At 42.2% G+C, this 21,237-nt stretch overlaps 2 non-coding genes across 2 annotated transcripts; both read left to right on the plus strand.

Moving 5' to 3' along the window:
- The first annotated feature begins 4,288 nt into the window (after nt 1-4,288).
- LOC131900338 (U2 spliceosomal RNA) lies at nt 4,289-4,479 on the plus strand. Its single transcript, XR_009376231.1, has one exon. It is a non-coding gene; the product is annotated as a U2 spliceosomal RNA (small nuclear RNA).
- A 9,943-nt stretch (nt 4,480-14,422) lies between these two features.
- Nucleotides 14,423-14,586, plus strand: LOC131900325 (U1 spliceosomal RNA). Its single transcript, XR_009376222.1, has one exon. It is a non-coding gene; the product is annotated as a U1 spliceosomal RNA (small nuclear RNA).
- The last annotated feature ends 6,651 nt before the right edge of the window (nt 14,587-21,237 follow it).

Consider the following 21,237-nt stretch of genomic DNA (forward strand, 5'->3'; position numbering starts at 1 on the left):
AGTGCCTAAACCTTTATACTTTCTTTATCTAGCGGCTTGGGGTCTTAAAAAATAGCTTATTTTGTTATATCTGATTAAGATCCATGTCCAGCTTCCCCTTTCCTCCATAGTTTACAACCCAAGCATTCATTAATTTTGGCTGTGCTTCATAGATTAACTAAAACATTATAAAAAAAAGCAGTTATACAGAACCCATAGCCCAGGGAGCTCATGATCTGTGAAGTACATCTTCTCTGAGAAGGAAACATAATGCAGACACTCTGCCAGGAACCTCCAGGGAGCTTAGTCCCGTGGGACACGTATCTCCCGTCCGCTATTATAGACATAATTGTTTATGTCACACGGACGACACTGGAGTTGGTGTGGCAGCTAAGAAATAAAGATCTAAGTTAAAATAAGAAGTAAGAATATAACCTTGCAAGAAATATAAGTAAAAGATGCTAGCTATAAATCTAAGGTAGTCCTAAGACATGTAGTTATAAGCTTATAAGAAGTAGATGCTAGTTGTAAATGTAAGTTTAAACAAGAATATAAGAAGTAAATAAGTAAAGATGGTAGTTGTAAAAGAATATAAGAAGTAAATAAGATGTTAGTTGTAAAAGATGAAAATAAGAAGTAAATAAGAAATATATCTGCTAAAGTAGTTCTATAGTTTTCTTAAGGAGTATAAATAAGTAGATGTTAATATGTTATATGTGAGTTTGTAAAAAAGTGTAAATGTTGAATGTGAGTCTAAATGCTTTGAAAGATATGTTATATGTGAGTTTGTAAAAAAAAAAAAGTGTAAATGTTAAGTGTGAGTCTATGCTTAATGTATATGGTGAAAAAACCTGAAGATTTTGTGTCCTAGTAGACTTCAAAGCAGGCAGTCTGAGCAGTTTTCAAAAGCTCCAGAAGCTGCTAAGAAGCTAAGAATGGCGGACGCCAGAACCAGCACAAAAGGCATCCGCAGCTGAGATCCATGGAAAATCAACACAACACAGAAAAACCTGAGCTAACAGCAAAAATCGGTGCAGTTTAAAATATTACTATAACTAAAAAGGCCTCTTGGCTTGAGAATGAAAGTTGCAGAGATGCTTGTTTGAACTAAAATTAACTGCAAAAAGTTTTGGTTGTAAAACGTCTCTTCATATTTGGAAGTGAAAGTCTGATACCAGAATTTACTTTTTTTGAACTTTTTGAACTTAAAAAAAGAGATAAAACTACAAAAATAGTTATGGATTTCTTCATATTTGGAATGCTCGTACCAGAACTTATTATTTGAATTTTGGGACTTAAGAAATGAAATGAACAATAGTGATTTTGTTGCAATGGGACAACTTTGAATTTACTTATAGTGATGGCCTAGGAACTGTTTTCTGGAATTATTTGTGTTAAAAATGGAACTGTTTAAATGAAGAAATTTATTGTTTCTCCCTAGACTCAAGATGCAGTTTCGTATATGCATATATGCTGGTGATTCATGAATTGTTTTGTGTTAAAAATGGAACTGTTTTATGGAAATGTTTATGTAAAAATGGAATTACTTATGGAACTGGTTTTGTGTTACAAATGGTACTGTTTAAACGGAAAAGTTTGGGTTTTCTAACTAGGCTTGAGATTTTGCTTAAAAAATTATAAAGAAAAGGGAGAGTTAATATTCCTTAGTCTATTTAATTTAAAAAATTATTTTCTTGTGGTTTGAGTGGATTAATGCCATGTTTTGTTAGTAAGAAATGCAAAATGGGTACACCAAGAGATTCCTTTAAAGTGTAAAGAGTTTTATTAAGAAACTGCTTTTGGATGTTTTGCTAAAAGTTTTCAAAGTGTTAATGGTTAGATTGAGAATATTGCATTTCAATATGGGTTTGTAGGAATTGTATAAGTTTGGGTTTTTTCTAACTAGGTTCGAGATTTTGTTTAAAAAATTAGAAAGAAAAGGAGGAGTTATGAGTGAATTAAGGTTGAATGTATGTTTGCAGAAATTATGTTTAACCTATTGATATTTAATGCACCCTTGTAGCTAGAGTTTTCCTGCCTGGCCCACAGTCAGGACAAATCTCTCTCACCCGCCAGTCCCACAGCCACTCAGACCCAACCAAATAAACACAGAGGCTTATATTGCTTACAAACTGTATGGCCGTGGCAGGCTTCTTGCTAACTGTTCTTATATCTTAAATTAATCCATTTCCATTAATCTATACCTTGCCACATGGCTCATGGCTTACCGGGATCTTCCCATGCGGCTTGTCATGGTGGCGGCTGGCAGTGTCTCCCTCTCAGCCTTCCACTTCCCAGAATTCTTTTCCTTGTCCCGCCTATACTTCCTGCCTAGCCAATGGCCAATCAGTGATTTATTTACTGACCAATCAGCAACACACTTGACATACAGACCCTCCCACAGCACACCCTGGTTTTGTGGAGTAAAGGAAATATTTAAGTTTGATGTAAACATCAGAAGTTTTTCCTATGTCCTGTTAGCAAGAAAATTCAAATGATTCTATTAAGAGTTAAATTGTAAGACTGAGAAAATTTGTTAACTATATATAGCACCATTTGTGTTAATTCAAACTCTGTCAAGAGTTTGCTTTGAGTTGTAAGATTGAGAGAATTGTGACTATGTATAGCAATATTTATGTTAACCTGTTACTGGGAATGATGACCTAAGTTTTTTTTTAAAGATTTATTTATTTATTTATTTATTTATTTATTTATTTACTATGTATACAGTGTTCTGCCTGCACACATCCCTGCGGGCCAGAAGAGGGCACCAGATCACAGATGGTAGTGAGCCACCATGTGGTTGCTGGTAATTGAACTCAGAACCTTTAGGAAGAGCAGCCAGTGCTCTTAACCTCTGAGCCATCTCTCAAAGCCGAACTAAGATTCTTTATGTTTGCAATTGCATTAAGAGTTTTTGGTTTAGAAAGGGCTTGATGCAGCTAAAGACTGATGTAATCACCTTGGACCTAATCCAAAAAAGAAATGCCATCTTTATCATCTTCTATTCCCATACTGGAAGGTATAACAGCTATGCAGATTGCTGTAAGCCATTAATAACGAGTTGTTTTTTATATATTAAGAAAAGGGGCCGGGCGGTGGTGGTGCATGCCTTTAATCCCAGCACTCGGGAGGCAGAGCCAGGCGGAACTCTGTGAGTTCGAGGCCCGTCTGGGTTACCAAGTGAGTTCCAGGAAAAGGCACAAAGCTACACAGAGAAACCCTGTCTTGAAAAACCAAAAAAAAAAAAAAAAAAAAGAAAGAAAGGGGAACCTGTGGGAGCCCGTTTTCAGGTTCCTTGTGGCTTTACCCAGCAGGTCTGCATAGAGAGGATGATTAGGACTACAGGCCTGAGTTCAGGTGTCTGAGATGGTCTGCACTTGGCTGTGCTGGGGAGAGGTCTTTTGTTCCACCCCTTGGCGTCTCTATAAATACCCTAGGGCAGAGACAGTCAGGGCCCATTGGAATAGGTTCCAGGCCCTCTTGAGGCTATCCTTTATTTTCTATCTGTTTATCTCCACACTCTAAATCCTTCTATCTAATATTTCCTGCTGCTCACACTCAAGAAAACTCTGGGGAACTATGGGGTTGGTGGGTAAATGCCCCACAAGCCATATCTCCAGCCCCGTTCCCAGGTTCTTGGTCTCTTATTCAAGAATAAAATAATAGCCCACACGTATTTACAAAAGGAGCAAGGCAATTTTATTTAAAGCAAACCAATAGAAAAGACCAGAATGGTTGCAAGGGAGAGGTGGGTCACAAGTGAAGATGCCAAAAGACCCCCGTTACCATTTGGGGCTTCCTTTTATGAAGTTCAAGAGAAGCAGTTTGCAGCTGGGTGTAGTGAAGCATGTTTTTAATTCCAGACTCAGGAGAAAAAGTCAGGCAGATCTTTTTGAGTTTGAGGGAAGCCTGGTCTACATTATGAGTTCCTGGGTAGTCAGACTCTGCCTCGAAAAAATTAAAAGCAGGGAATGGGAGAGGTTGCTATGGATATAGTTTGGGTGGTATTCTATTTTGATTGATAGGCTTAGATTATGTTCATCTTTGCTCATTTCCTATGCCCTGTTCCATAATACACCTGCTTTCAATCCTGTGCTTGTTAAGTTATACATAGGCATGGAAAGGTAAATAGGGGATTCTCTCCTAAAGTTCACTTGAGGATACAGTTTTGTCTTATTGTGCATGTACCCCAAGCCAGCTAAGGCTGTATCACAGACACACATACTCACACTGTACCCTGACATAAATGGGAATGTGTTGGAATACAAATTGTCCAAATTTGATGGTCATTAGGAAAGGAGAAATAATTGATTCTTGGCCTTTTGGCTAAGATCAAGTGTAGTATCTGTTCTTATCAGTTTAATATCTGATACGTCCTCTATCTGAGAACAATATATTAAATGGATTTTTGGAAGTCGGAGTTGGAATAGGAGCTTGCTCCGTCCACTCCACACTTCAACCTAGTATTGCAGTACCTCCAGGAATGGTGAATATAAGTTTAAAAAAAAAAGGAAAGGAGAAATTGTTTGGAGTGTGGGGTGTGCAGCTAGATGCAGTGGGGGTCCTGGGTTACCAACAGGTTGCTACGAGCATTGTGTGGGATGTGTGTGCATAGTTTGTGCAAGTGAGGGAGCTAGGCTACCAAGAGCGTTATTAGAAGGAGGGTGTGCAGAACCCAAACCAAGTAGAGTCCCATGTTACTAAAAATATCCTCTAAGCTTGCCTTCCTCAGTTCCAGTGGCTCAGACCATAGGAGTGATGAGGATTTACCCAGCACTAGGTATCACGGAGGGCCTGGGACTGGAGTACGAGACTAAGGCTTAAGCTTAATTCTCTCTATTTGCCTGGGCAGGAGACATGTATCTCCAAAATGGGCTCTGTGGAATTAGGGGAAAGACATCACAAGTGGCTTTTTGCTTCCTTCAAACTGTCTTTTCATTTTAGTAAAACAGACGGAAGCATTATGCCTTCACTCGATCTACTCAACTCTTGTGAAGGTAAATTAGTGTGTGGCTAACTGCTCACTTTAGTGTGCTAGCGGGGAAATGACTACTCAGCTGCCATCTTGTCCCACTTTGCCATTTATTTCCTAAAAGCAGACCACATTTTCTTGTTTATTTGTTTAAGATTTATTTTTATTTTAAATTATACGTATGAGTGTGTCTGTGTTTGTGCACATGCATGTACAATCCGTGGAGGCCAGAAGAGGGTGAAAGATCCCTTGGAGGTGCAGTCACTGGCGACTCTGAGCCGCCATCTTGGGTGCTGAAGGAACAATACATGTTCTTAATCACTGAATCATCTTGTTTCTTTAAATGCCTCATCAATTTTGTTGAAAACTGGATAATTTTCTGGGTTTTAGTGCACACCTTTAGTCCCAGCACTCGGGAGACAGAGGCAGGCAGATCTTTGAGACTGAGGCCAGCCTGGTCTACAGAGTGAGTTCCAGGACAGCAAGGACTGTTACACAGAGAAACCCTGTCTCAAGGGGAAAAACAGAAAGAAAAAGACAACTGGATAATTTTAACATCTTTATGTGATTATTATGGGGCCCCCAAAACAGCTTGACCACACAGCTGCCATGACATTCTTACTGACAGGTGACACCTGGTCCCTAGAAAAAGCTATAAACTGACCCCACCCAGGGAGGCCCAGCATCTAAGGGGAAATACTTAGCATTCCCAACATTCCCAGCACACACCTATACCCCAGAACCCAATCAGAGTCCTGAACCCTGGAAATTCCCTCACCCCAACCTCTGCTATGATTAAAAACCCTACCCCACCTGGGCTTGGGGCTCTCTGTTCCCACCGCTGTGTCAGACAGTTGAGAGACCAACCTCTGAGCTTGAAATAAAGGCTCTTTGCTTTTACATATGGGATTTGGTCTCTGTGGTGGTCTTTTGGGAGCCCCCGAATCTGGGCATAACCATTATTTCAGTCTAAGATACTGTATGTGTATTTTTCTTGTGCTAGGGATTGAAGCCACAGTCTCATCATATATGTTAGACAAGCTACTGAGTGACATCCTCAACTACAATGTAGTTATATTGAGACTTTCCTCAGTCCCCAAGGGTTTTTGTTGCTGCTTCTTGTGGGTTATTGGTTCTGTTCAATGACTTTTTTTTTAATATGTATGAATGTTTTGCCTGCATGTATCTCTGGGTACGACATCTATGCCTGATGCCCTCAGCACCTATTAGAGGGCATTCGATCCCTTGGGACTAGAGTTATAGATGGTTGTAAGTCACTGTATTGGTGTTGAGAATTGAACCCTGTGATAGGAATTCTAGCCATGCCCCTATGATTGCGCATGCCCTAGTGAGACAGTCATTTCTGCCTAGTCATTTCCGGGCCTCACATCCTATGTAATCCTTGTGCTGTGTGGTTACATAATTTGCAAGCAGTGTGATCACGTAATCTATGCACATACATGACATAGCCACATGGGCCCATATGTGCATGCATGGGGTAGTCCATAAAAGGCAGGTCCCATGTACCCTCCCCCCTCTCTGCACATGTCTTTTCAACAGGCCTGACCACATTCTCTCCTGTCCCTCCCTCATCCTAATAAAACTCTTATAGTGGGTTTTGTCATGCCTTGTGACTTTCCTTTGAAGGGTAAAAGTGCCTCATAAAACCAACATTGGTGGAACTAATGTATGGGAGACCAGCTCTAACACCGGGTCTTCTACCCAACCCTTCACCCATTCCAGACAGCCAGTTAACTCCACTGCTATGTCACCTAAGGTCTAACCTGTGGAACTTTGCAGACCATTCCTTACCTCAGCCATGTGACAGTCCTTGCCTACCCCCAATCCACATTGGAGATCAGGTTCTTTTTTCCCCTCCAGGCCAGCGCCCCTCACTCCTCTCCCCTAAATGGCAAGGACCCTTCAAGGTAATTCTTGTAACCCCCACAGATGCCAAGTTCGAGGGCTTTCCTCACTGGATTCACCTGTCTCATCTGAAGCCTTTCATCTCACCTCCATCCCAGAAAAATCTCTCCTCATACACAGATAGGGCCTTGCTCTCTCAAGTTCCAGAGAACACCAGGATCCACTGCCTTGTCACCAATTCCAGAAGAATGAAGTATCACCCTACAACCTATTCCTTCCTGGTTCCCTCTCATAATTAACTACTCAGCTAATTGTTACAGGGCCACCATAGAGCTGGGAGAAGAGGACCATCAGATACATCCAGGTGGTAAGGAACAGTAACAGTCCAGAGGTATTTACACCCCAGACCCAAAAGTGTCAGGAATTGATCACCTGTGTCTCCTGGATACTAAACTAATAAAAGAAACAGGTGTGCTGGGGATGCTGTGAATATGTTGCTCTGATTGATTGATAAATAAAATGCTGATTGGCCAGTAGCCAGGCAGGAAGTATAGTATAGGTGGGATAAGCAGAGAAGAGAATTCTGGGAACAGGAAGGCTGAGTCAGGAGTTGCCAGCCAGAGACAGAGGAAGCAAGATGTGAAAGTACTGGTAAGCCACAAGACACATGGCAACTTATAGATTGATAAAAAATGGGTTCATTTAAGATATAAGAACTGGATAACAAGGAGCCTGCCACAGCCAAACAGTTTATAAGTAATATAAGTTTCTGTGTGTTTACTTGGGTCTGAGCAGCTGTGGGCCCGGGTGGGACTGAAGAAAACTCCAGCTACACAAGTGCCTTAAAATAATCTGTCTCAGATAAGGCTTATCTCAGGTAAAAATTAAAAGCATGCTGCAAATCGCTGGCTCTCTCTCTCTCTCGCTCTCTCTCTCTCTCTATCTCTATCTCTATCTTACTAACACTAACCAATATAGCAGAGTACTAACCCAAACTTTCCTGGTCCTGGGACCCCCTCCCTCACCCTGGGACCCCCCAAAGGAAAAAAATTTATTTATTTATTTATTTAATGCCGAATGATGTTTATTGAAGGATATAATTCTTTTTTTCTAAGTTTTTCTCTGTCTCACCAGCCCCCTCTCAGACACAAGCAGCCAAGCTTGCAAGGGCAAGACCCTGCGTTAAGTCTTCAGCTCTGAAAAAAAAAGACTAAGCCTCCATGATTCATTTGGGAGCTGGATGGTGCTCCCACCTCCAAGAGTAAAAAAATGAACAACCACAGAGGATAACCTTGAAATTCTGACCTTCCTTGCCTCCACTTCCCAGGTTTGTACTGCCCTGCCCAATTTCTGCTAGGCATTGAACCCAAGGTGGCATGCATACTGGGTAAACACTCTACTGACTGAGCCATATCCCCAGTCTCCTATAAAGGAATTCCATTTCTCTTTCTTTTACAGAGTTGTTAGGACATCTAGTATGAATGTCAAAGCAAAATGATAATATTAGTGTTTGGGTATTTATTTGTCTTACTAGGAAAAAACAGTTTTGTAAAAACTGGATATCCACATGTAAGAGAATGAAATTACATATCATCCACCCTGAACAAAAAATCAGCTCAAGGGCTAGCAAGATGGCTCAGTGGGTAAAGGCACTTGGCACCAAGCCTGAGTTTGCTTGAATTTGCTCCTAACTTCTGTAATTTGTTATCTGGTCTCCACTTGAGTATTGTGGTGCATGCATCTACACACACACTCACACACTTACACTCACCTCACTCATACTCAATAAATGAATGTAATAAAAATAAATTCAAGCAGGGTGGTGGTGGTGCACGCCTTTAATCCCAGCAATCGGGAGGGAGAGGCAGGTGGATCTCTGTGAGTTCGAGGCCATCCTGGGCTACCGAGTGAGTTCCAGGAAAGGAGCAAAGCTACACAGAGGAACCCTGTCTTGAAAAACCAAATCAAACAAACAAACAAATAAATAAATAAATTCAGACTGCATCAAAGACTTGAGTATAAGACCTGAAACTTTGAAAATACTAGAGGAAAATACTTCAAGATAAGGCATAGTGAGCTCACACCTGGAATCTAGCATCTGGGAGGCAGGGGCAGAAGGATTGCTGAAAGTTTAAGGCCAACCTGGTCTACATAGAATTCTAGGCCAGTCAGGGCTGCATAGTGAGATTCTGTCTCAAAAAAAAAAAAAAGATACAGCACCTACATGGTGACTCACAACCATCTGTGACTCCAATCCCAGAGGATCTGAACTCTCTTCTGGCCTCTTTAGGAACCAGGCATGCATGTAGTACACACGCATACATACATGCAGACAAAACACTCATACATGTAAAATAACATTAGATAAATTTTTTTAATTAATTTTTGTAAATTTTATTTACATTTATTTATTTATTGTGGGGGGGAGAATGTCGCTGCTCACATGTCAGTGTCAGAGGACAACTTGTGGGGTTTGGTTCTCTCCGTCCACAGTGTGGTTCCTGGGGCTCAAAGTCAGGTCATTGGGCTTGGCAGCAAGTGCCTTTACATGTTGAGCTGCCCATATCACTAACCCTAAATGTTTTTCAAAAAAAAATCTTTGGCACAGCAGAGGAATTAATCAGCAGAGTGAAGTGATAGCAAGTACATATTAAATAGATAAATATCTAAGATATAGAAAGAACTTTAAAAAAGAAACACACAGAAACCCATGAGATCAAAAAATGGACTGATGAACTGAACAGTTTGCAAAAGAAGAAGTGCAAATGGTTATTGAATACTACAAAAGTGTTCAGCATCCTTTACTGTCCTGAAAATTAAGACTCTTGAGATTCCATTTCATCTCACAATAGCTTTCATCAAGAAATCAAAAGATGGGGCTGGAGAGAATGCTCCGAGGTTAGGAGCACTGACTACTCTTCCAGAGGTCCTGAGTTCAGTTTCTGGCAACCACATGGTGGCTCACGACCATCTATAATGAGATCTGGCGCCCTCTTCTGGCTTGCAGGTATACATGCAGGCAGAACACTATATATAATAAATAAATCTTAAAAAATGAAATCAAAAGACAACAAATACTGATGAGGATGTGAGGAAAGGGACACTGTTATTAACTGCTTGTGGGAACGTAAACTGGTGTAGCCACACAATGGGCTTTTATTCAGCCACAAAGAAAAGTGGAGTAATATTTGTAGGAAACGGATGGAACCAAAAATCGTTAAGTAGAACCAGGTGGTGGTGGTACGTGCCTTTAATCCCACCCAGCACTCGGAGGCAGAGCCAGGCAGATCTCTGTGAGTTTGAGGCCAGCCTGGTCTACGGAGCGAGATCCAGCACAGGCTCCAAAACTACACAGAGAAACCCTGTCTCAAAAAAAAAAAAAAAAAAAAAAAAAAAGCCGGGCAGTGGTGGCGCACGCCTTTAATCCTAGCACTCGGGAGGCAGAGCCAGGCGGATCTCTGTGAGTTCGAGGCCAGCCTGGGCTACAGAGTGAGTTCCAGGAAAGGCGCAAAGCTACACCGAGAAACCCTGTCTCAGAAAACAAAAAAAACAAAACAAAAAACAAAAACAAAAAAGCAAAAAACAAAACAAAACAATAACAACAACAACAAAAAAACCAAAAAAATCATTAAGTAAAATAAGCCAAATTTGGCCGGGCGGCCGTGGCTCATGCCTTTAATCCCAGCACTTGAGAGGCAGAGCCAGGCGGATCTCTGTGAGTTCAAGGCCAGCCTGGGCTACCAAGTGAGTTCCAGGAAAGGTGCAAAACTACACAGAGAAACCCTGACTCGAAAAACCAAAAAAAAAAAAAAAAGCCAAATTTAAAAAGACAAATACCTGGGGCTGGAGATGTGGCTCAGTGGGTAGAGGGCTTGGCTAGCATACACAAATCCATGGGTTCAGTTCCCAGCACCGCACAAAACCAGTGTGTTGTCTAAGGACAAAACACAACTTTCGCCTCAAAAGATATACAAGATAGTTTATTTTGGATCCAAATGTGAGTGACCATGGCCTGGGATCATGGATTTAGGTTACTCAAACTCCATAGACCAATGCAGGAATTGTTTTGTGAAACAAAACAAAAACTCACAAATCAAGGCACTTTTAAAATTCATTGGTTGAAACATTAGGTGGGCAGGTTAAAGCAAAGCAGGTTAAGTCTCTGCTATAGAGTTCAAATGTTACTGCAGGATACTCTCAGGCTTTTGCTTGGTGGAAGCTAGGGACGAAGGCAATAAATGGCAAGTAAGATGGCCAAAGACAAACCATGATAATTTGGCTCTGGACTTGGAACATTACAAACTCTCCACAATCACTGAAGTTCTACTCAGTTTCTCTGCAGCAGGTGCAGCTTCTTTCCAAGAACTTTCACTTACAGATTTGTAATCTCAGCACTTTGGAGGTGAAGTCAGTATAAGCAGACGTTTCCTGTCCTGACCACCTGGTCCCAAATAACTGACTCAGAGGCTGAATATTACTTATAAATGCTCAACTGATAGCTCAGGCTTGTTACTAGCTAATTCTTACACTTAAATTAACCTGTATTTCTATTTATGCTTTGCCATGTGGCTCATGGCTTGTTACCTCATTTTAACATGTCCTGATTGCTCAGTGACTGGCTGGCATCTCTCCTGACTCCACCCTCCTTCTTCCCATCATCCTCAGTTTGGCTTTCCTGCCTAACTTCCTGCCCAGCTACTGGCCTGACAGCTTTTTATTAACTAATGAGAATAATACATATTCATAGTATAGAAAACTGTTGTTTCACAGCAGTTCAGGGTCATCTATGGCTACATACATATTGAGTTTGAGGCCAGTCTGGGTGACATGAGACCCTGTCTCAAACAAACAATAAAGAAAGACAGACTTTATCTTTTCTCTCATATTCAAAAATTAGATTTAAATTTGTGTGTGTGTGTGTGATGAAACTAGAAAAGGGGATCATGAGAAGGGTGAGAACATGGCATGTATGGTGAGAGGGTAATGAAATATATGTGATATGAAAGCTGCAAAGAGAACTATTTAGGGAGAGGGAACCAGCCAGAATGTGGGCAGAGGGCATGGGGGAGGGATACAAATTTAAAAAATGTGCATATTTTCATATGTATGAAAAAGATATAATGAAACCCATTAATTTAAATTTAATGGGCATATGTCTTACTTAGGTTTTTATTGCTGTGAAGAGAAACCATGACCACGGCAATTTTTTTTAAGATTTATGTATTTATTATGTGTATGGTGTTCTGTTTGCACACCAGAAGAGGGCACTAGATCTCATTATAGGACCTCTGGAAGAGCAGCCAATGCTCTTAACCTCTGAGCCATCTCTCCAGCCCTGACAATGGCAAATTTTATAAAGTAAACATTTAACTGGGGTGGCTTGCTTATAGTTTCACAGGTTCAGTCCATTATCATCATGATGGGGAGCATGGGTGTGCAGGCAGATGTGGTGCTAGAAGCTGAGAGTGCTATATCTTGCAGGCAACAGGAAGTTGACTGATAGTCACACTGAGGGGAGCTTGAGCAAAAGAGACCTCAAAGCCTGCCCCCACAGTGACATACTTTCTCCTACAAGGCCACATCTCCTAATAGTGCCACTCCTTTTGGGGGCCATTTTCTTTCAAACCAGCACATTCCACTCCCTGGCTCCCAAAGGCTTATAGCTATATCATAATGCAAAATACATTTAGTCCAAATTCAAAAGACCCCATAGTTGCCAGGCAATGGTGGTGCATGCCTTTAATCCCAGCACTCGGAGGCAGAGGCACATGGATCTCTGTGAGTTTGAGGCCAGCTTGATCTACAGATGGAGTTCTAGGACAGCCAGGACTGTTACACAGAGAAACCCTCTATCGAAAAACAACAACAAAAGTCCCCATAGTCTATCACAGTCTCAATAATGTTTAAAAGTCCAAAGTTCAAAGTCTTTTCTTAAATTCATAAAAATCTCTTAACTGTAATCCCCTATAAAATCAAAATCAAAATCAAAAAAGCGGATCACATACTTCCAACATATAATGACACAGGATATATATTACCATTCCAGAATGTGGGGAAGGGAGCGTATCGAGGAATTACTGGACGAAAACAAGACGGAAAACCAGCTGGACAAATTCCAAACTCTAAATCTTCATGTCTGATGTCAAAACACTCTTCAGATCTCCAACTCATTTCATCTTTGTTGACTGCAACACACTTCTTTCTCTCAGGCTGGTCGCACTCCCTGTTAGTAGCTCTCCTTGGCAGGTATTCCACAGCTCTGGCATCTCTACATCTTGGGGTCTCCAAGGCAATTCAGACTTCAACTTCACAGCTTCATGCAAAGATCTCTCTACTAGGCCTCCATTCAGGGACACCCCCGACACATACCTGGCCTCAGCAGATTTATTACATAACTTCTTTCTTCTATCTTTAATTCTAAAGCCAGAAACTGTCACATGGATATTAGTGGTAATGTTGTAGTTGAAGCTGCCAAGTTCTGCTGCTTACTGATGCTAGAACATGGCTCCCTTGTTCAATTACATCTTTGCCAGATTTCTGTCTTTCAGTGCCTAAGCTTGGCTGTCCTGAAACTTGCTCTGTAGACCACGCTGGCCTCAAACTCAGAGATCCACCAGCCTCTGCCTTCCCAGTGCTGAGATTAAAGGTGTGCTCCACCACACCTGGCTCTAAGCTTTTCTTCAGTTCCTTTTCACAAATTGGAAAATTAGCCAGGTGGGATCTTGCTCTGAGGTCATCGCTCCCTTTATTCCATTTCTTAATCCATTTATCTCCCTGAACATAAGACTTAGCTCCATTCCAATTTCTGGTGTGCCCTTTTTCTTCTCAAATATTTTTCCTTGCTCAGCTTGCTCCTTTTCATTATGTATCTTCATTAGAGTTACCACTAATATCCACATGACAAAGCCTATACTATGCTATTTTGAGATTTCTTTTGCCAATGGAATTAATCCAAAACTCTTCACTTTAACCTCAGGCAGACTCTTTGGACAAGGGCAAAAGGCAGTTACTTCCTTCCCCAAAATATCACAAGAACGAATTCTAGGCAACATACTGAAATTCTCCTCTGAAACCTCTTGATACAGCCCTGGACAGTTTATCAAATCACACTCAGCACCACTGTCTTCCATATTCCTACTAGTATGGCCCACTAAGCAGTGCTTAAAGCATCCCACTGCTTTCTTGACTCAAAGTATCAAAGTACATATTCCTCCAAACAATATCATGGTCAGGTCTATCACAGCAATACCCCAGTTCCTGGTACCAACTTCTGTCTTAGTTTGGGTTTTTATTGCTGTGAAGAGACACCATGACCACGCAACTTTTATAAAGAAAACATTTAATTGAGGTGGTTTGCTTACGGTTTCAGAAGTTCAGTCCATTATCATCATGACAGGGTGCATGGTCACATGCAGGCAGATGCAGTGCTGGAGCCGAGAGTGCTACATCTTGCAGGCAACAGGAAGTCAACCGTCTGTCACACTGAGGGAAGCTTGAGCAAGAGACCTCAAAGCCTGCCCCCACAGTGACACACTTCCTCCAACAAGGCCACACCTCCTAATAGTGCCATTTGAGGGCCATTTTCTTTCAAACCAGTACAGCATACTTACCTGGCAGGGGAAATACCATGATCAAGAAGGTGGTTTTCCCAGGTTGAGGCTTATCCATTGCACTCTGGATGTGCTGACCTCTGTGATTTCCACAAATTCAGGAAACTCAACTGCATAATTTGTGGTAGTGGGGGGCTGTGTTCTTGGTTTCTCCTATTTTAAAAGAAAAAAAATCAATGGAAAAAGATGTACTCCCAGAACTTGAGAGGTGGAGGCAGGAGAATCAGGAGTTCCAGGTCATCTCCAATTACATAGCTGGTTGGAAGCTGTTGTTGGATCCTAATGTCTCCCTTGGGGGAGGGGGTGAGAAGGCATGCCGTCAATGGCACACACACCGGGAGTCAGTTGAAGGCAAATAATGAACTCATTTATTCAATAACAGGAAAGGCCTTATATACCCTCCTCCCAGTGCCCAGTCTGCGTGGTCATCCCTCATTGGCTGGGAATGATCAGGAACTCTGGCATTGATCAGGAACTCTGACAGCAGCTAGGAACTGTAACAGCACCTGTTGCTAGACCCTCAGGCAGACTCTGGGTTGGCTCATAAGGAAGTACATTATGTGCATGCCTTGGCAACTGGTCTGAGCCAATTTCCTCGACCCTATGGGCCTGTCCTACTACAGGAAGCCAGCCTGGGACAAGAGATCTTGTCTCAAACAACAACAAACAAAAGGAGGAATGGTCAGGTCTGTGAGAACTACGTCCTAGTAGTGGAAAAATGGGAAGGGAAGAAGATTAACTCTAACCTGGGGAAAAGAAAAAAGATCTTTCTGGAGCCCTAGAACTGGCCCAAGAAATTTGACACAATCCTACTTCTATGCAAATCATGTTATCTCTTCTTTCTCTTTCCCTGAGGTATTCCCTATCACAATTTCATCTAGACTCATAGATCTTTGGAATTCCATGGATAACCAAATTAGTTCTAAAGGAAATTCCATGACAAATATAAAATGTTCTGAGTTACTTGGAACTTAGGAACTGATAAATTAGTTCTAAACTAATAAATTCAGAACAAAACCAATATAGTTTTATATACAACTGCTAAAAAAACTGATAACTCAGGAAGTGATTAATAAAACAATATAACTTATAGATGGGGGATAGCTCAGGAGATGAGCCTGTATTTAGCATGTGTGACTTTGGGTTCAATCCCTAGCACCAACACAAACAAAAAAAATATATATTTTGGACAACTTTTCAAATAAGGAAAATAAGTGGTAACAGCGTTTGTACTGGTTGTTTGGTTGGTTGGTTTTGGTTTTCCTTTATTTATTTTTGTCAGCATAATACAAGCTAGAATCATCTATGGAGAGGAACCTTAATTGAGAAAGTGTTTCCATTGTGTTAGCTTGGAGGTGAGTCTGTGGGGCATTTTCTTTCTCTTTTTCCCCCCTTTCTCCTTGGTCAAAAAGTAAACTTTATTGGGCTGGAGAGATGGCTTAGCAGTTAAGAGCACTGGATGCTCTTCCAGAGGACCTGGGTTCAGTTCCCAGCACCCACATGGCAGCTCACAATTGCCTATAACTCCAGTTTCAGGGGATTCAATACCTTCGCACAGACATACATGCACACAAAGACACAAATGCACATGAAATAAGAAATAGATAACTTAGAGCTGGGCGGTGGTGGCACACACCTTTAATCCCAGCACTCAGGAGGCAGAGCCAGGCAGATCTCTGTGAGTTCAAGGCCAGCCTGGTCTACAGAGTGAGTTCCAGGAAAGGCACAAAGCTACACAGAGAAACCCTGTCTCAAAAAACCAAAAAAAAAAGGGTAAATTATTAAAAACTTTATTACAACTTGCAACTACACTTGATCTTAGGCAAAAGGCTGAGAAGTGATAACAACTTGCAAATAAATAAAAACATCACACATTAAAATTAAACGGACTCAAAGGCTAGACAACTCAACTATAGTTAGAATAGACATTCAGAATAAAAGCTGTGGTGCTCCACATGAAATTTTACACTTTTTTTTTTTTTTTTTGGTTTTTCGAGACAGGGTTTCTCTGTGTAGCTTTGCACCTTTCCTGGAACTCACTTGGTAGCCCAGGCTGGCCTCGAACTCACAGAAATTAGTCTGGCTCTGCCTCCCGAGTGCTGGGATTAAAGGCGTGCGCCACCACCGCCCGGCAAAATTTTACACTTTTATTAGCTTCATTATTGAATTATTTTATGCACTTGCCCACCACCGAAAACCAGAAAAGTCCATAACAGCCAGGCGGTGGTGGCACACGCCTTTAACCCCAGCACTCAGGAGGCAGAGCCAGGAGGATCTCTGAGTTTGAGGCCAGCCTGGTCTACAGAGCAAGATCCAGGACAGGCACCAAAACTACACAGAGAAACTCTGTCTCAAAAAAAAAAGTCCATTGAAGAACCAAAGCACCCCCATTTCAAGCAAGCCCCTCACCCCAGCTTGAAACAAGCCTGAGTTTCAAAATTCTCAGAGCTGCTGACATAGGTCCCAGGACAAAGTCAGGATGTTTGAAAAGCCATCCGGTAGCAACTGATTAACCATAGAATGCCCCAGTGCCAGGGATGGTCAAAGTACAAAGTCAGGATGTTTGAAAGACTATCTGGTAGCAATTGATTAACCACAGAATGCCCCAATGCTGGAGGTAGTCTATAAAGTTTGACAAACAACCGATTAAAACTACAAAGTAAGATAACACAGAAATTCTGGAAAGCCCCTAAAACTTGAGCCAATCAGAATTGTACCCATACTAGCACCCCTAAATGATGTAACCTTGTGGTTTTTGCCTTTAAAAACTGAGCTTGCAGAGGGGCGGGCACCTCCTCTAGCCTCTGCTGTGTCAGGGTGCTCAACCGAGGTCCCTGCCGCAGCTTGAATTGAAATAAACCTTGCTTTTGCATTTCGGTGAGTTTGTGTCTCTGGTGGTCTCTTTGGGGGACTCGTGCCCAGGGCACAACATCCATAACAGAATTAGAACTAGAAAAACAACTTTACATCCTCTTTCATAACTCGTGTCTGTTATCTATATTCAATCCTTCCTCATCCTCTAATATTTAGCATTTCTTGTCCTCCTTTATTATACTCTGCCAGGGGCTGTGTCAGAGGAGCAGCAGGTAGCAATTGAAGTGCAAGGTGTCAGCCCACCAGGAGGGGATTCTCTGATGGGTCAATCTTGGACAGGAAAGTCCCCGAGACCACAGATCCTGGAATGTCTTTTGCTTCTGCTGTGCCTTTACATGTTTGCTGCTGCTGTTTTTCTCTGGTATCTGGCATGGTGTGAATGGATGTATTAATTTCATGGAATCATCCCATTCTACTGGGCATTTTTTTCTTTGAGACATGGTTTCTCTGTGTAGTTTTGGTGCCTGTCCTGGATCTCACTCTGTAGCCCAGGCTGGCCTTGAACTTACAGTGATCTGCCTGTCTCTGCCTCCCCAGTGCTGGGATTAAAGGTGTGCACCATTGCTGCCTGGCCCTCTACTGGGCATTTTTTCCTGTGTATTATTATGAAGATGGTTTCTTCCTAAGCTGTACTGTCTAAATGATAATAATAATGCTAGTTTAAATAGAGTTTTGATTATTTAAAATATAAACAAGGAAGTGTCACACTGCTACAACACACGAGTTTCTATTGAGGAGCAATATAGACTGTGGCTTAGGTTAATGATTAAGAAAAACAATTGAGTTCTATCTGCTTTGGGGAAGATGTGTTTTGCTAGAAGGAGCCTAGAAGTCTGATCCATTTCAGGGGTCCTATATGTTCTCAACTGTTCGGTTTGTATCTGTCACTAATAGAGAGGTGTCATTCACGTTGCCTAAGGATGAGTGAGGGGAATCAAAGATCCCTCCTACCCCTTGATGATGTCCCTTCCACATCTAGCAATCTTTCTTCAGTCAGAGATTGGACATACCCTCAGTCCCTTGCCTCCCCATGTGATAATGGGGTCATGGTGTACATGAGTTATTTAGAAAATAAGGAGCTACAAATCTTCAAGATGTTGATGGATAAGCAGTTCCTGCCGGACACTCTTGGCATCACCTGGGATCAGCTGGACAGAACCAGATGGGCAGAGATGGTTCATCTCTTAATAGAAATTTTTCCTGGAGTACTAGCTTGGCCTGTGGTTCTTGAAATCCTGAACACAATGAACAAGAGAAGAATTTGTTCCCTGGTCGAGAAAAAGCTAAAGGACATTCTTCCTACCTTGGAACCGACATGCTTCCATCTGAGAAAAACACCACTGAGTCTGATGAGAGAAGACTGTGATCAAATACAGGCATACAGACAACACGTGGTGAAAGATAATTTCCCTGAATGGGACAAAACCATCTGGCCTGGAAACCAAGAAGATTTCTTGTGCAAGGAGGTGGAAAAACACAACACTATCTTGCTATATCTCTTTCTACCCAGGAGTCCCCAGGGGAGACAGCCTAATACTGTGGTCATCCATGGAATTCCTGGTATTGGAAAAACAACCCTGGCCAGAAAGATCATGGGGATGTGGGCACACGATGAGTTCTAAGCACACAAATTCAAGTATGCTTTCTATTACTGCCGAGAACGGAGCTGGGTGGGAGAGCGCAGTTTCTCTGAGTGGATTGAGGGCCAAGGGCTTAGGTCTCAGGCTCTCGTGTCTAAGATTTTATCCAGACCAGATCAACTTCTGCTCCTATTTGATGGCTTTGAGGAACTCACATCTTCCCTCATCACAGGGCCAATTGGTCTGATAGAAGACTGGAACCAGAAGCTGCCTGAGTCTCTTCTCCTGAGCAGTTTGCTAAGCAAAAGGATGCTTCCAGAAGCCACACTCCTGAACATGTTGAGACCGACCTCCTGGAAAGGAGTTAAACTCTTAGTCAAAGATCCCTCCCATGTCACCCTGACAGGATTGAAACACTCAACTATTTCAGGTTGTACTTCAAAGGGAAAATGATGGGCGACGAAGCTGTGGATTTTGCCATGAAAAACGCCATCCTCTTGTCCATGTGTCAGGTCCCTGTGATATGCTGGGTGGTATGTTATTGTCTAAGGACACAAATGGAAGGGACAGTAGATCTCACAAAGGCTTGCCCAAATGCGACATCTGTGTTTGTCTTGTATCTGGCAACCCTGTTCAGTACAATATTTCAGAAACTTTCCAGTAGGGATTACCAAAAGTAACTGGAAAGTGTGTGCCATCTGGCTGCCCATGGTATATGGTACCTGAAGAGTGTGTTTGATAAGACAGAATTTCAGTATGTCATGGTAAAGGAGACCACCACAGACGCTTTTCTTCAAGTGGACATTCTTTGTAAGCTAGAAGGCCAAGGGGACCGTTACATGTTTGCCCTGTTTATCTTCCAGGAATTTTTGGGTGCCTTGTTTCACATTCTCTGTTATGCTCAAAGAGACATATACTATCACTGGTTGAGCCACAAAGACATCCAGGATCTGATCATTTTGTCAAGAGAAAGCGAAACCTATGAGTCTCAGATGGGGCTTTTCTTTTTTGGTCTTTTAAATGATGAGCGTGCTGAGATTGTGTTGAGATCCTTCAAGTGTGAGTTATTCTTCAGTAACAAATTAAAGGCCATAAAAGTGATAAACAAATTGAATAACAATCAATGCTGTGAGACCTCACAGCTATTCCACTGTCTGACCGAAACCAGGGAGGAGAACTTTGCAATCAGTTCACTGGCGAGTTATCAAAAAGTTTCTTTGAAAATCAAGAGCCAAGAAGACCTTGAGGCATCTGCCTTTTGCCTTAAGCACTGTCGAGATTTGAAGAAAGTAGAAGTGACTCTCTCAAGAGACTTCTACAAGGAACTGGGGCCTAGCTCAGCAGATCTTTCCTATGGCACTCAAGTGAAAGAGGATGAGATTCTTTTCGACTGGTGGCAAGATGTCTGCTCTGTGTTTGAAACAAGTGAAAATTTGGAAGAGCTGACTGTCTAACAGCGTCATGAAGGCCCCAGTGATACAGATACTCACCACCACCCTGAAGAAGCCCCAGTGTAAGCTGCAAAGACTACACTTGGAGCACTGTGAGGCTACCCCTAGAAACTGGGTTGGTCTTATTGGTGATCTTCAAAGGAACACACAACTGAAGACCCTGCTACTGAGAGCGAATTTCCTAGTAAGTTTTGGGGTAAATTACCTGTCCACGAGTCACCTCAGAGAGCTGGCGCTGGAGAATTGTAAACACTGAGGTCTCTTGTGAAGGAATTACCTTCTCTCTCAGGCACAGTAAGATGCTGACCCACCTGAGCCTGGCAGAGAACAACTTGACGGATGCGCGATCGAGGCATATCTGGAGTGCTTTGGAATATTTAATGTGTCCTTTGCAGAGACTGGTGCTGAGGCAGTGTTCTTTGACTTCGGCTTGCTGTAAGTGTATGGCGTCGGCTCTCAAGGACAATAAAAGCCTGAGAAGTCTGGACCTGAGTTTCAATCAGCTGAGGGACGATGGGGTCATCCTACTCTGTGGAGCACTGGCAGACGCTGACTGCGGCTTGTTAATTCTGGAGCTGGAACAATGCCGCTTCACCTCCATCTCTTGCCAGGCTCTGGCATCCCTGCTCTGTAGCCACAGGAAGCTGCGGCACCTAGACATGAGCAAGAATGTCATCGGGATCGATGGCATGATGACCTTGAGCCTGATGTTCTTCAACCACAAGCAGGAAAAACAGGTGGCTCTGAAGAAGAAAGCAAATGAGAAAGTGGACATGTACACGAGACTAAAGGGTCCAGACGTAGAGGATGGCCCTCTGAAGATCGTGCAAGACTGGAACTCTCAAAGCCCCAAGATACCATGGAGGCAAATGCAGTCAGATACCCACGGGACACATTCTTTC

This window comes from Peromyscus eremicus, chromosome X, assembly GCF_949786415.1.
Source record: "Peromyscus eremicus chromosome X, PerEre_H2_v1, whole genome shotgun sequence".
In the NCBI taxonomy this organism is placed as follows: domain Eukaryota; kingdom Metazoa; phylum Chordata; class Mammalia; order Rodentia; family Cricetidae; genus Peromyscus; species Peromyscus eremicus.